The sequence below is a fragment of the Lemur catta genome, chromosome Y (genome assembly GCF_020740605.2).
Source record: "Lemur catta isolate mLemCat1 chromosome Y, mLemCat1.pri, whole genome shotgun sequence".
Taxonomy (NCBI): Eukaryota; Metazoa; Chordata; class Mammalia; order Primates; family Lemuridae; genus Lemur; species Lemur catta.
In genome coordinates, this window is record NC_059156.1 from 30090 (window position 1) to 43640 (window position 13551).

At 58.7% G+C, this 13551-nt stretch overlaps 2 pseudogenes; both read right to left on the bottom strand.

Annotated features, from left to right (window-relative positions):
* Positions 1-5937: 5937 nt before the first annotated feature.
* LOC123629116 lies at positions 5938-6029 on the bottom strand (annotated as a pseudogene).
* A 5938-nt stretch (positions 6030-11967) lies between these two features.
* LOC123629117 lies at positions 11968-12059 on the bottom strand (annotated as a pseudogene).
* Positions 12060-13551: the final 1492 nt, after the last annotated feature.

Sequence of the window (13551 nt, forward strand, 5' to 3'; positions counted from 1 at the left end):
CTGTCGGGTGTGACTTTGCGATCACTTCCCCTCCCTCCACCCCCCGCTGAGAATGAGTTTCCCCGGCCTCCTGTGGCCGCCTGGTAATCGCCTGCAGACGCCGTGGCCCGGGTCCGCCACAGGTTGCCCTCGGCTTCCCTTCGCGCAGTGCCCTGGGGTCCACCAGATGTCTCTGGCCAATTGGGGCCGTAGTGTGCCCTTGACGGTGTGGTCACTAGGTGTCGCTCCGCGCTCAGTATTCTTCCTTCTCGCTGTGACTTTGGTCTCTTTTGTTCAAAACTTCTTTCTTCCTTCCTCTTTTTCCCTGTTTCCATTCTCCCTTTTTCATCTCTTTCTCTCTTTTTGTTGCTTTTTTCGCGGCACATGGGTGATGTGTGTGTGTGTGGGTGGGTGTGTGTGTGTGAGAAACGCGGCGTGAGGGAGAAGACACATCTCACACGTGCACGGGAACACCCGATCGTCACGCTTCAGAGTACCGACCGATGGATCTGGTACCGAATTTTTAATAGTTTTCTTCTCTCTCTCTCTCTCTCTCTCTCCCTCCCTCTCTCTGTCTCTCTCTCTCCCCCCCCTCCCTCCCTCTCTCTCCCTCTCTCTCTCCCCCGTGTCTCTCTCCCCCCTCCCCCTCGCCCTCTTCTTCTCCCTCTCCCTCTCTCTCTCTCTCCCCCTCTCCCTCTCCTCCTCCTTCTCTTCCCTCCCTCCCTCCCTCTCTCTCTCTCTCCCCCTCTCCCTCTCCTCCTCCTACTCTTCCCTCCCTCCCTTTCTGTCTCTGTCACTCTCGCCCTGTCTCCTTCTCTCCCTCTGTCTCTCTCTCTCTCTTTCTTTTCTTTCTCTTTCTTCTTTTCTTTCTCACAGGGTCTCGTTCTGTTGCCCTCGCTAGAGTGGCGTGGCGTCAGTCTAGCTCACGGCAACCTCAAACTCCTCGACTTAAGCGATCCTTCTGCCTCAGCCTCCCGAATACCTGGGAATACCGGCACGTGCCACCGTGCCCGGCTAAGGTTGTTTATATCTATTTTTAATTTTCCAGATAATTTATTTCTCTCTCTTTGTAGGGACGGGGAGGGGCGGGGCGGGGCGGCGGCGGTGTCTCGCTCTTGCTGAGGCTGGTCTCCAACTCCTGACCTTGAGCGATCCTGCCGCCACGGCCTCCCAGAGTGCTAGGATTACAGGCGGGAGCCACTGCGCCCGGCCGTTTTTTCTATTTTCTATTTTTTTTTTTTTTAATTAGTTAAGACTGACGGTGAGCACTGCTTGCCTGTGTTACTCCCTAGAGCTGACGGGTGAAGTCCCCAGCCTGTATCCCGGGGGGCCGTATGTCTCTTTATTACAAAAACATCGCTTTGACTTTACCCCCTGCGACGCCCCCGCCCCCACCCCCACCCCCACCCCCGACCCACAACCAGGGACAACGGTGTGTACGTCCTCATCGACACATTATTTATGGCATTGGGGGAGGGGGCAGCAAAGGAAATACTGGTCCTGTAGAAGAAACATTCCCTCGCTCCACCGGTGGCTCCAGTATGAACTTTATGTCCCAGAACTTGATTCTGCTCTCCCTTTTAGTAGTAGGACGGTGACCACTGCACCGGCACCGGCACCCCCCACACCAGCAGCCCCCCCGCCCCCCTACCCCCACACCGCCACCACCACGACCACCACCATAATTTTTCTATACCTTGTTCGATTGGGGGATTTCTTTTTTGTTGTTGTTGAGGCAGAGACTCCCTCTGTTGCCCGGGCTAGACTGAGTGCCGTGGTGGCAGCCTAGCTCACCGCAACCTCAAACTCCTGGGCTTCAGCGATCCTACTGCCTCAGTCTCCCGAGTATCTGGGACTACAGGCATGCGCCAGCATGCCCGACTAATTTTATGTGTGTGTGTGTTTGTGTGTGTGTGTGTGTGTGTGTGTGTGTGTGTGTGCGTGCGTCTGTGTGTGTGTCGGTGTACATGCATATACCGGAACGTGGCCCGACTGCAGTGACACCAGCTATGTTAAGTCGTTCTCTGGGTAGGGAAAGAACTTAACCGGATAGGCCCCATCGATCGCTTGTCTGTTCTGATAGTTTCGTGGCAGCCGTTTCTTGCCCCTTTCTTTTCTCTCTCTGTCTCTCTCCCCCGCCCCCACCCCCACCCCCCAATTCTTTCTAAGAAGACATTTAGGATGTCAGATTCTGGCCACGTGTCCCCCTGGGCACAGGGGGCCAGCAAAGACAAAGGTCTTTGGTGCCAAGTGTTCATTCCACGGTGACAGATATTGCCACGCTTCTACTGTCCGGGCCTTGAGATCGTCAGTGGGTCAACTGTGAAACTCCCTGTACTCGACTTCCCTCTCGGGTAGGTCCCCGTCCCAACCCGCCGGCTCCTAGCACACACCCAGTGTCACTCTCTCCTCTCGGGATAAAGTTCCAGATGATCCGATCCGCTCCAAGGAGGAAGGGGAGCTGACCGGGCCGCCCACTGTGCGCCCCACCCCCACCCCTCCCCACCCCCGTCATAGGGTCCCTTCTTTTCAGGCTGACACTGGCACCGGTTGTCGGGTGTCACCTAGCGGCCACTCTGATCAGCCATCGTGATCGCGGAAAGCCAGGTGACGTTGGGAGTTTAAGAGCTGACTCCCCGGGGCGGGGTGGGGGCTGGAGGGCGGGGCGTGGTTCGGATCAGCGGCGGGGAGTAGAGCACGACCGGTCCCACTCCCTTCTTCCTGGGCCCGCAGCTCTGGGCCCCGCCCGAGGCAGCCCTCGCCTCTGGCGGCTCTCCGCCCACCCGCCCTGTTGTCTGCGGGAGGCGCCCCTCCTCCCGCTCCCTGCCTCCTCCCGGGACCATAGGCCTGTGCCCCTAGGTTTTTTTCTTTTTTTTTCACCCTTGTGTTCGTCTCTCTTTTATCTTGTTTTGTAGGCTTACTGAATATCATCTCGGATAAAAATTTAAATCACAGAATGCCTCATATTATATAACAAGACGTAGCGTTTTATCCTACGCCGAGAACGATGCGTTTTTCTCTTCGGGTCCATTTTCCTGTCCTGGAAGAAATACGAAGTTGCCCGTGATCCTTCCCCCATCATCTTCCAGTTTCCTCGACTCGGAAACACTGTGAACACGACGTATTCGATCGTATATCTCTGCGTGTGCACGTGGGCGCCCATACCTATTTCTTTTCGGCACCGGGCTCATATCTTTTGGCACCTAGGGGGGAAAAAAGAAGAAACCAAAAAGGGACAGAAAGATGTTCTGTCCTTTTACGCTCTCCTCCCCCAACCCCCCCAACTTTTGGGAACTCGTAGTCTGGCCTATGTCCCCACGGCAGGTTAAATCTTTTCTTAAAACTCCCAAGTGGTCCCCTGCCCCCCAGGTGGGTGGCCGGCAGAGTTCACAGGCTTTGCTTTTGGCAGAGCCTGGACCATTGAAATCATTAACCTCAATCATTGCTAAAGCTGAGAACCACACGCTCCCCCCACCCATCCCTACCCACCCCCATCCCCCGCCTCCCGCGCCCTTTAAAAGCTCTCTATTTCTGCCTAGCCCTCTGTTCGGGAAGTTTGGGGGTTTGAGATGGGAAGGTCTACCTGATTTCCTCCTTTACCGGCCAAATAGACTCCCTCTTTCCTTCCTCCTCACACAGCTTGTCCTCGCTATTTGCCTCGTGGGCAAGCGGCCGAGTTTTCGGTAACACCGAGACTTCTAAGCTGTGTCGTCGGTCTTCTTTTCTTTTTACTTTCTTTCCTCTTTTCTTTTTCTGTCTTTTTTTTTTTTTTTTTTTTTTTGAGACAGGATTCCTTTCACTCTGTCCTCTCCCAGCCAGGCCGCCTTGGCCTGATTGTAGCTCACGGCAAGCTCCAAATCCAGGGCTTAAGTGATCCTCTCTGCCTCAGCCTTGTGAGCAGTTGGGACTATAGGCAGATGCTGCCACACCAGGCATAATTTTTCTTTTTTTATATTTTGTTGGTAGAGACGAGGTCTCATCGTGTTACCCAGGCTGGTCTCCGGCTGCTGGGCTCAAGTCATGCTCCCGTCTCTGCCTCCCAAGTTGCTGGGGTCACAGGCATGAGCCACCGTGGCCAGCCAGGTTATTGAAAGGCGATCACTTTGCTATCCTGATACGAAACCCCAAATGTGCGAGTGTAAGGCACCAGACGGAGGGAGTCCCCGCACCACATTGTCACGGCCGTTGAGGGTGGCTCACGAAAAAGCTGGGATGGGGGTACACGGGAGTGATCAAGGGGATATATTCTAGTGGGATAGCGGAAATATAGAATGTCCTGAAAAACACCAAGTGTCAGAATGCCACAGCAGTCAGTGGCTCACAAGCTTCCGTTCCATTGTGTCATGGTAGGCGGCTTACTTTTCTCCTCCTCCCTCGGGATGAGTAAAGCCTGACATAGAAAATGTCTAGGTCTCATCCAAATCCGTCAAGACGATGGAAGGGGGAACTGGGAGAGGAATAAAGAAAAAACCAGGAAGAAGCAAATCCAGGGAGAAGGGGGACGAGGAGGAGCAGGAGGAAACTGCCTCCCCTGCCCCGGTGCTACCCAACGATACGTGAAGAATGGCCTCTTCCCTCCTCTCCCCCCCCCCCCCGCAACTGTGCCTGGAGGTGTACCCTACGGCTACGGTCCTAAAAGAATGTATGGCTACTTATAATAATGGAAGAAATGCGGTCTGATAGGTCTTTGTGCAGTGGGACACCTACCCGGCCAGGGCACTCACGGTGAATGGAGCTTGCAGGGCGGGCGGGAGGTTGCTCTGGGTGAGTCTGTGAGTTAGAGCGCCCCTCGTCCTGGGAAACGGGGTGCGGCCGGAAGGGCGGCCGCCCCCTCGCCCGTCACGCAACGCACGTTCGTGGGGAACCTGGTGCTAAACCATTCGTAGACGACCTGCTTCTGGGTCGGGGTTTCGTACGCAGCAGAGCAGCTCCCTGGCTGCGATCTACTGAAAGTCAGCCCTCGACACAAGGGTTTGTCCCGGCGGGCGGGTGCGCGCGCGCGCGCGTCCGGCCGGCCGGCGGCGGCCCCTCGGGGCGCGGGTCTCCCCGGGTCCGTCGGTCACCGCCTCCTCGGCCCCTCCCGTCGCTCCGGCCCTCCGCGCTGCCTCGGCCCCTCCCGCGCCAGGGCTAAGGCGGGGCGGGGGGGGGGGTGCGCGCACGGGCACGCGGTGTGTCGGTCGGGGGCGCCGGGGAAGGTGGAGGGGGCGGCCCTCCCCTCCCCTCCCCTCCAGGCCGCGCCCGGAGTCACGCCTCGGGGTGGACCCCGACCCCCACCACGCGGCCTCCTCCCCGCGCGACCCGCCGGGGCTCGTCCTCCGGGCTGGGACCGGGGTTCCCGGGAGGAGCGCGATGGTCGGTGGGTGGGGGAGACGGGGCGACCGAGGCGCCGGCGGGGGAGGGGCCGCGCCGGTCTGGCCGCCGCGGCCCTCTCCGTCGCCGCGGGGGCGGAAGGGGTGGCCCTCCGGTCGGGGGACCGGCCGGTCCCCCCCGCCCTTCTTTCCCCCGAGAGTCGGGGTCGACCAGGAGGCCGGCGGGCCCCCGTGAGGGTAGGACGGCGGGGACCCGCTGTCTCCGCGCTCGCGCCCCCGCCGGCGCCGCGCGCGGACGCCGCGGTACGCGGGGTCGACCAGATGTCCCCGTCACACTCAGTCTCGGCGGGACCGCGGCCGGGGCCGGGCTCCTCGACGCTATGCCAGCGGTCACCGCCAGAGGGCTCCGTCCTCGCGGACTTCTCCACTCTTTTCTTTTCGTCTCCCTCCTCCCGCCCCGTCCCCGCCCCCCCCCTCCCCCCCCCCCCGCCCGCTAGCTCGCTCGCTCGCTCCTTCTTCCTTGCTTCGCTTCCAACCCCCCCCCCGCCCCCTGTTTTCCTCCGCACGCGCGCAGTTATCAGGCTCACGAACTCTCCCGGGGACCTGGCGTGACTTTCATCGCAAACCGCCCCCCCCAATCATGGTTTCACGTCACGCGGGGGATGTGCCGACACAGCAGGAGGCACACCTCACACGTGCGTGTGAACACGCAATCACCACGTTTATGAACTGGAAAGGGATCTGTCGGGTGTGACTTTGCGATCACTTCCCCTCCCCCCACCCCCCGCTGAGAATGAGTTTCCCCGGCCTCCTGTGGCCGCCTGGTAATCGCCTGCAGACGCCGTGACCCGGGTCCGCCACAGGTTGCCCTCGGCTTCCCTTCGCGCAGTGCCCTGGGGTCCACCAGATGTCTCTGGCCAATTGGGGCCGTAGTGTGCCCTTGACGGTGTGGTCACTAGGTGTCGCTCCGCGCTCAGTATTCTTCCTTCTCGCTGTGACTTTGGTCTCTTTTGTTCAAAACTTCTTTCTTCCTTCCTCTTTTTCCCTGTTTCCATTCTCCCTTTTTCATCTCTTTCTCTCTTTTTGTTGCTTTTTTCGCGGCACATGGGTGATGTGTGTGTGTGTGGGTGGGTGTGTGTGTGTGAGAAACGCGGCGTGAGGGAGAAGACACATCTCACACGTGCACGGGAACACCCGATCGTCACGCTTCAGAGTACCGACCGATGGATCTGGTACCGAATTTTTAATAGTTTTCTTCTCTCTCTCTCTCTCTCTCCCTCCCTCTCTCTGTCTCTCTCTCTCCCCCCCTCCCTCCCTCTCTCTCCCTCTCTCTCTCCCCCGTGTCTCTCTCCCCCCCTCCCCCTCGCCCTCTTCTTCTCCCTCTCCCTCTCCCTCTCTCTCCCCCTCTCCCTCTCCTCCTCCTTCTCTTCCCTCCCTCCCTCCCTCTCTCTCTCTCTCCCCCCCTCTCCCTCTCCTCCTCCTACTCTTCCCTCCCTCCCTTTCTGTCTCTGTCACTCTCGCCCTGTCTCCTTCTCTCCCTCTGTCTCTCTCTCTCTCTTTCTTTTCTTTCTCTTTCTTCTTTTCTTTCTCACAGGGTCTCGTTCTGTGTCCCTCGCTAGAGTGGCGTGGCGTCAGTCTAGCTCACAGCAACCTCAAACTCCTCGACTTAAGCGATCCTTCTGCCTCAGCCTCCCGAATACCTGGGAATACCGGCACGTGCCACCGTGCCCGGCTAAGGTTGTTTATATCTATTTTTAATTTTCCAGATAATTTATTTCTCTCTCTTTGTAGGGACGGGGAGGGGCGGGGCGGGGCGGCGGCGGTGTCTCGCTCTTGCTGAGGCTGGTCTCCAACTCCTGACCTTGAGCGATCCTGCCGCCACGGCCTCCCAGAGTGCTAGGATTACAGGCGGGAGCCACTGCGCCCGGCCGTTTTTTCTATTTTCTATTTTTTTTTCTTTTAATTAGTTAAGACTGACGGTGAGCACTGCTTGCCTGTGTTACTCCCTAGAGCTGACGGGTGAAGTCCCCAGCCTGTATCCCGGGGGGCCGTATGTCTCTTTATTACAAAAACATCGCTTGACTTTACCCCCTGCGACGCCCCCGCCCCCACCCCCACCCCCACCCCCGACCCACAACCAGGGACAACGGTGTGTACGTCCTCATCGACACATTATTTATGGCATTGGGGGAGGGGGCAGCAAAGGAAATACTGGTCCTGTAGAAGAAACATTCCCTCGCTCCACCGGTGGCTCCAGTATGAACTTTATGTCCCAGAACTTGATTCTGCTCTCCCTTTTAGTAGTAGGACGGTGACCACTGCACCGGCACCGGCACCCCCCACACCAGCAGCCCCCCCGCCCCCCTACCCCCACACCGCCACCACCACGACCACCACCATAATTTTTCTATACCTTGTTCGATTGGGGGATTTCTTTTTTGTTGTTGTTGAGGCAGAGTCTCCCTCTGTTGCCCGGGCTAGACTGAGTGCCGTGGTGGCAGCCTAGCTCACCGCAACCTCAAACTCCTGGGCTTCAGCGATCCTACTGCCTCAGTCTCCCGAGTATCTGGGACTACAGGCATGCGCCAGCATGCCCGACTAATTTTATGTGTGTGTGTGTTTGTGTGTGTGTGTGTGTGTGTGTGTGTGTGTGTGTGCGTGCGTGCGTCTGTGTGTGTGTCGGTGTACATGCATATACCGGAATGTGGCCCGACTGCAGTGACACCAGCTATGTTAAGTCGTTCTCTGGGTAGGGAAAGAACTTAACCGGATAGGCCCCATCGATCGCTTGTCTGTTCTGATAGTTTCGTGGCAGCCGTTTCTTGCCCCTTTCTTTTCTCTCTCTGTCTCTCTCCCCCGCCCCCACCCCCACCCCCAAATTCTTTCTAAGAAGACATTTAGGATGTCAGATTCTGGCCACGTGTCCCCCTGGGCACAGGGGGCCAGCAAAGACAAAGGTCTTTGGTACCAAGTGTTCATTCCACGGTGACAGATATTGCCACGCTTCTACTGTCCGGGCCTTGAGATCGTCAGTGGGTCAACTGTGAAACTCCCTGTACTCGACTTCCCTCTCGGGTAGGTCCCCGTCCCAACCCGCCGGCTCCTAGCACACACCCAGTGTCACTCTCTCCTCTCGGGATAAAGTTCCAGATGATCCGATCCGCTCCAAGGAGGAAGGGGAGCTGACCGGGCCGCCCACTGTGCGCCCCACCCCCACCCCTCCCCACCCCCGTCATAGGGTCCCTTCTTTTCAGGCTGACACTGGCACCGGTTGTCGGGTGTCACCTAGCGGCCACTCTGATCAGCCATCGTGATCGCGGAAAGCCAGGTGACGTTGGGAGTTTAAGAGCTGACTCCCCGGGGCGGGGTGGGGGCTGGAGGGCGGGGCGTGGTTCGGATCAGCGGCGGGGAGTAGAGCACGACCGGTCCCACTCCCTTCTTCCTGGGCCCGCAGCTCTGGGCCCCGCCCGAGGCAGCCCTCGCCTCTGGCGGCTCTCCGCCCACCCGCCCTGTTGTCTGCGGGAGGGGCCCCTCCTCCCGCTCCCTGCCTCCTCCCGGGACCATAGGCCTGTGCCCCTAGGTTTTTTTTTTTTTTTACCCTTGTGTTTGTCTGTGTTTTATCTTGTTTTGTAGGCTTACTGAATATCATCTCGGATAAAAATTTAAATCACAGAATGCCTCATATTATATAACAAGACGTAGCGTTTTATCCTACGCCGAGAACGATGCGTTTTTCTCTTCGGGTCCATTTTCCTGTCCTGGAAGAAATACGAAGTTGCCCGTGATCCTTCCCCCATCATCTTCCAGTTTCCTCGACTCGGAAACACTGTGAACACGACGTATTCGATCGTATAATCTCTGCGTGTGCACGTGGGCGCCCATACCTATTTCTTTTCGGCACCGGGCTCATATCTTTTGGCACCTAGGGGGGAAAAAAGAAGAAACCAAAAAGGGACAGAAAGATGTTCTGTCCTTTTACGCTCTCCTCCCCCAACCCCCCCAACTTCTGGGAACTCGTAGTCTGGCCTATGTCCCCACGGCAGGTTAAATCTTTTCTTAAAACTCCCAAGGGGTCCCCTGCCCCCCAGGTGGGTGGCCGGCAGAGTTCACAGGCTTTGCTTTTGGCAGAGCCTGGACCATTGAAATCATTAACCTCAATCATTGCTAAAGCTGAGAACCACACGCTCCCCCCACCCATCCCTACCCACCCCCATCCCCCGCCTCCCGCGCCCTTTAAAAGCTCTCTATTTCTGCCTAGCCCTCTGTTCGGGAAGTTTGGGGGTTTGAGATGGGAAGGTCTACCTGATTTCCTCCTTTACCGGCCAAATAGACTCCCTCTTTCCTTCCTCCTCACACAGCTTGTCCTCGCTATTTGCCTCGTGGGCAAGCGGCCGAGTTTTCGGTAACACCGAGACTTCTAAGCTGTGTCGTCGGTCTTCTTTTCTTTTTACTTTCTTTCCTCTTTTCTTTTTCTGTCTTTTTTTTTTTTTTTTTTTTTTTTTTTGAGACAGGATTCCTTTCACTCTGTCCTCTCCCAGCCAGGCCGCCTTGGCCTGATTGTAGCTCACGGCAAGCTCCAAATCCAGGGCTTAAGTGATCCTCTCTGCCTCAGCCTTGTGAGCAGTTGGGACTATAGGCAGATGCTGCCACACCAGGCATAATTTTTCTTTTTTTATATTTTGTTGGTAGAGACGAGGTCTCATCGTGTTACCCAGGCTGGTCTCCGGCTGCTGGGCTCAAGTCATGCTCCCGTCTCTGCCTCCCAAGTTGCTGGGGTCACAGGCATGAGCCACCGTGGCCAGCCAGGTTATTGAAAGGCGATCACTTTGCTATCCTGATACGAAACCCCAAATGTGCGAGTGTAAGGCACCAGACGGAGGGAGTCCCCGCACCACATTGTCACGGCCGTTGAGGGTGGCTCACGAAAAAGCTGGGATGGGGGTACACGGGAGTGATCAAGGGGATATATTCTAGTGGGATAGCGGAAATATAGAATGTCCTGAAAAACACCAAGTGTCAGAATGCCACAGCAGTCAGTGGCTCACAAGCTTCCGTTCCATTGTGTCATGGTAGGCGGCTTACTTTTCTCCTCCTCCCTCGGGATGAGTAAAGCCTGACATAGAAAATGTCTAGGTCTCATCCAAATCCGTCAAGACGATGGAAGGGGGAACTGGGAGAGGAATAAAGAAAAAACCAGGAAGAAGCAAATCCAGGGAGAAGGGGGACGAGGAGGAGCAGGAGGAAACTGCCTCCCCTGCCCCGGTGCTACCCAACGATACGTGAAGAATGGCCTCTTCCCTCCTCTCCCCCCCCCCCCGCAACTGTGCCTGGAGGTGTACCCTACGGCTACGGTCCTAAAAGAATGTATGACTACTTATAATAATGGAAGAAATGCGGTCTGATAGGTCTTTGTGCAGTGGGACACCTACCCGGCCAGGGCACTCACGGTGAATGGAGCTTGCAGGGCGGGCGGGAGGTTGCTCTGGGTGAGTCTGTGAGTTAGAGCGCCCCTCGTCCTGGGAAACGGGGTGCGGCCGGAAGGGCGGCCGCCCCCTCGCCCGTCACGCAACGCACGTTCGTGGGGAACCTGGTGCTAAACCATTCGTAGACGACCTGCTTCTGGGTCGGGGTTTCGTACGCAGCAGAGCAGCTCCCTGGCTGCGATCTACTGAAAGTCAGCCCTCGACACAAGGGTTTGTCCCGGCGGGCGGGTGCGCGCGCGCGCGCGTCCGGCCGGCCGGCGGCGGCCCCTCGGGGCGCGGGTCTCCCCGGGTCCGTCGGTCACCGCCTCCTCGGCCCCTCCCGTCGCTCCGGCCCTCCGCGCTGCCTCGGCCCCTCCCGCGCCAGGGCTAAGGCGGGGCGGGGGGGGGTGCGCGCGCGGGCACGCGGTGTGTCGGTCGGGGGCGCCGGGGAAGGTGGAGGGGGCGGCCCTCCCCTCCCCTCCCCTCCAGGCCGCGCCCGGAGTCACGCCTCGGGGTGGACCCCGACCCCCACCACGCGGCCTCCTCCCCGAGCGACCCGCCGGGGCTCGTCCTCCGGGCTGGGACCGGGGTTCCCGGGAGGAGCGCGATGGTCGGTGGGTGGGGGAGACGGGGCGACCGAGGCGCCGGCGGGGGAGGGGCCGCGCCGGTCTGGCCGCCGCGGCCCTCTCCGTCGCCGCGGGGGCGGAAGGGGTGGCCCTCCGGTCGGGGGACCGGCCGGTCCCCCCCGCCCTTCTTTCCCCCGAGAGTCGGGGTCGACCAGGAGGCCGGCGGGCCCCCGTGAGGGTAGGACGGCGGGGACCCGCTGTCTCCGCGCTCGCGCCCCCGCCGGCGCCGCGCGCGGACGCCGCGGTACGCGGGGTCGACCAGATGTCCCCGTCACACTCAGTCTCGGCGGGACCCGCGGCCGGGGCCGGGCTCCTCGACGCTATGCCAGCGGTCACCGCCAGAGGGCTCCGTCCTCGCGGACTTCTCCACTCTTTTCTTTTCGTCTCCCTCCTCCCGCCCCGTCCCCGCCCCCCCCCTCCCCCCCCCCCCGCCCGCTAGCTCGCTCGCTCGCTCCTTCTTCCTTGCTTCGCTTCCAACCCCCCCCCCGCCCCCTGTTTTCCTCCGCACGCGCGCAGTTATCAGGCTCACGAACTCTCCCGGGGACCTGGCGTGACTTTCATCGCAAACCGCCCCCCCCAATCATGGTTTCACGTCACGCGGGGGATGTGCCGACACAGCAGGAGGCACACCTCACACGTGCGTGTGAACACGCAATCACCACGTTTATGAACTGGAAAGGGATCTGTCGGGTGTGACTTTGCGATCACTTCCCCTCCCCCCACCCCCCGCTGAGAATGAGTTTCCCCGGCCTCCTGTGGCCGCCTGGTAATCGCCTGCAGACGCCGTGACCCGGGTCCGCCACAGGTTGCCCTCGGCTTCCCTTCGCGCAGTGCCCTGGGGTCCACCAGATGTCTCTGGCCAATTGGGGCCGTAGTGTGCCCTTGACGGTGTGGTCACTAGGTGTCGCTCCGCGCTCAGTATTCTTCCTTCTCGCTGTGACTTTGGTCTCTTTTGTTCAAAACTTCTTTCTTCCTTCCTCTTTTTCCCTGTTTCCATTCTCCCTTTTTCATCTCTTTCTCTCTTTTTGTTGCTTTTTTCGCGGCACATGGGTGATGTGTGTGTGTGTGGGTGGGTGTGTGTGTGTGAGAAACGCGGCGTGAGGGAGAAGACACATCTCACACGTGCACGGGAACACCCGATCGTCACGCTTCAGAGTACCGACCGATGGATCTGGTACCGAATTTTTAATAGTTTTCTTCTCTCTCTCTCTCTCTCTCCCTCCCTCTCTCTGTCTCTCTCTCTCCCCCCCCTCCCTCCCTCTCTCTCCCTCTCTCTCTCCCCCGTGTCTCTCTCCCCCCCTCCCCCTCGCCCTCTTCTTCTCCCTCTCCCTCTCCCTCTCTCTCCCCCTCTCCCTCTCCTCCTCCTTCTCTTCCCTCCCTCCCTCCCTCTCTCTCTCTCTCCCCCCCTCTCCCTCTCCTCCTCCTACTCTTCCCTCCCTCCCTTTCTGTCTCTGTCACTCTCGCCCTGTCTCCTTCTCTCCCTCTGTCTCTCTCTCTCTCTTTCTTTTCTTTCTCTTTCTTCTTTTCTTTCTCACAGGGTCTCGTTCTGTGTCCCTCGCTAGAGTGGCGTGGCGTCAGTCTAGCTCACAGCAACCTCAAACTCCTCGACTTAAGCGATCCTTCTGCCTCAGCCTCCCGAATACCTGGGAATACCGGCACGTGCCACCGTGCCCGGCTAAGGTTGTTTATATCTATTTTTAATTTTCCAGATAATTTATTTCTCTCTCTTTGTAGGGACGGGGAGGGGCGGGGCGGGGCGGCGGCGGTGTCTCGCTCTTGCTGAGGCTGGTCTCCAACTCCTGACCTTGAGCGATCCTGCCGCCACGGCCTCCCAGAGTGCTAGGATTACAGGCGGGAGCCACTGCGCCCGGCCGTTTTTTCTATTTTCTATTTTTTTTTCTTTTAATTAGTTAAGACTGACGGTGAGCACTGCTTGCCTGTGTTACTCCCTAGAGCTGACGGGTGAAGTCCCCAGCCTGTATCCCGGGGGGCCGTATGTCTCTTTATTACAAAAACATCGCTTGACTTTACCCCCTGCGACGCCCCCGCCCCCACCCCCACCCCCACCCCCGACCCACAACCAGGGACAACGGTGTGTACGTCCTCATCGACACATTATTTATGGCATTGGGGGAGGGGGCAGCAAAGGAAATACTGGTCCTGTAGAAGAAACAT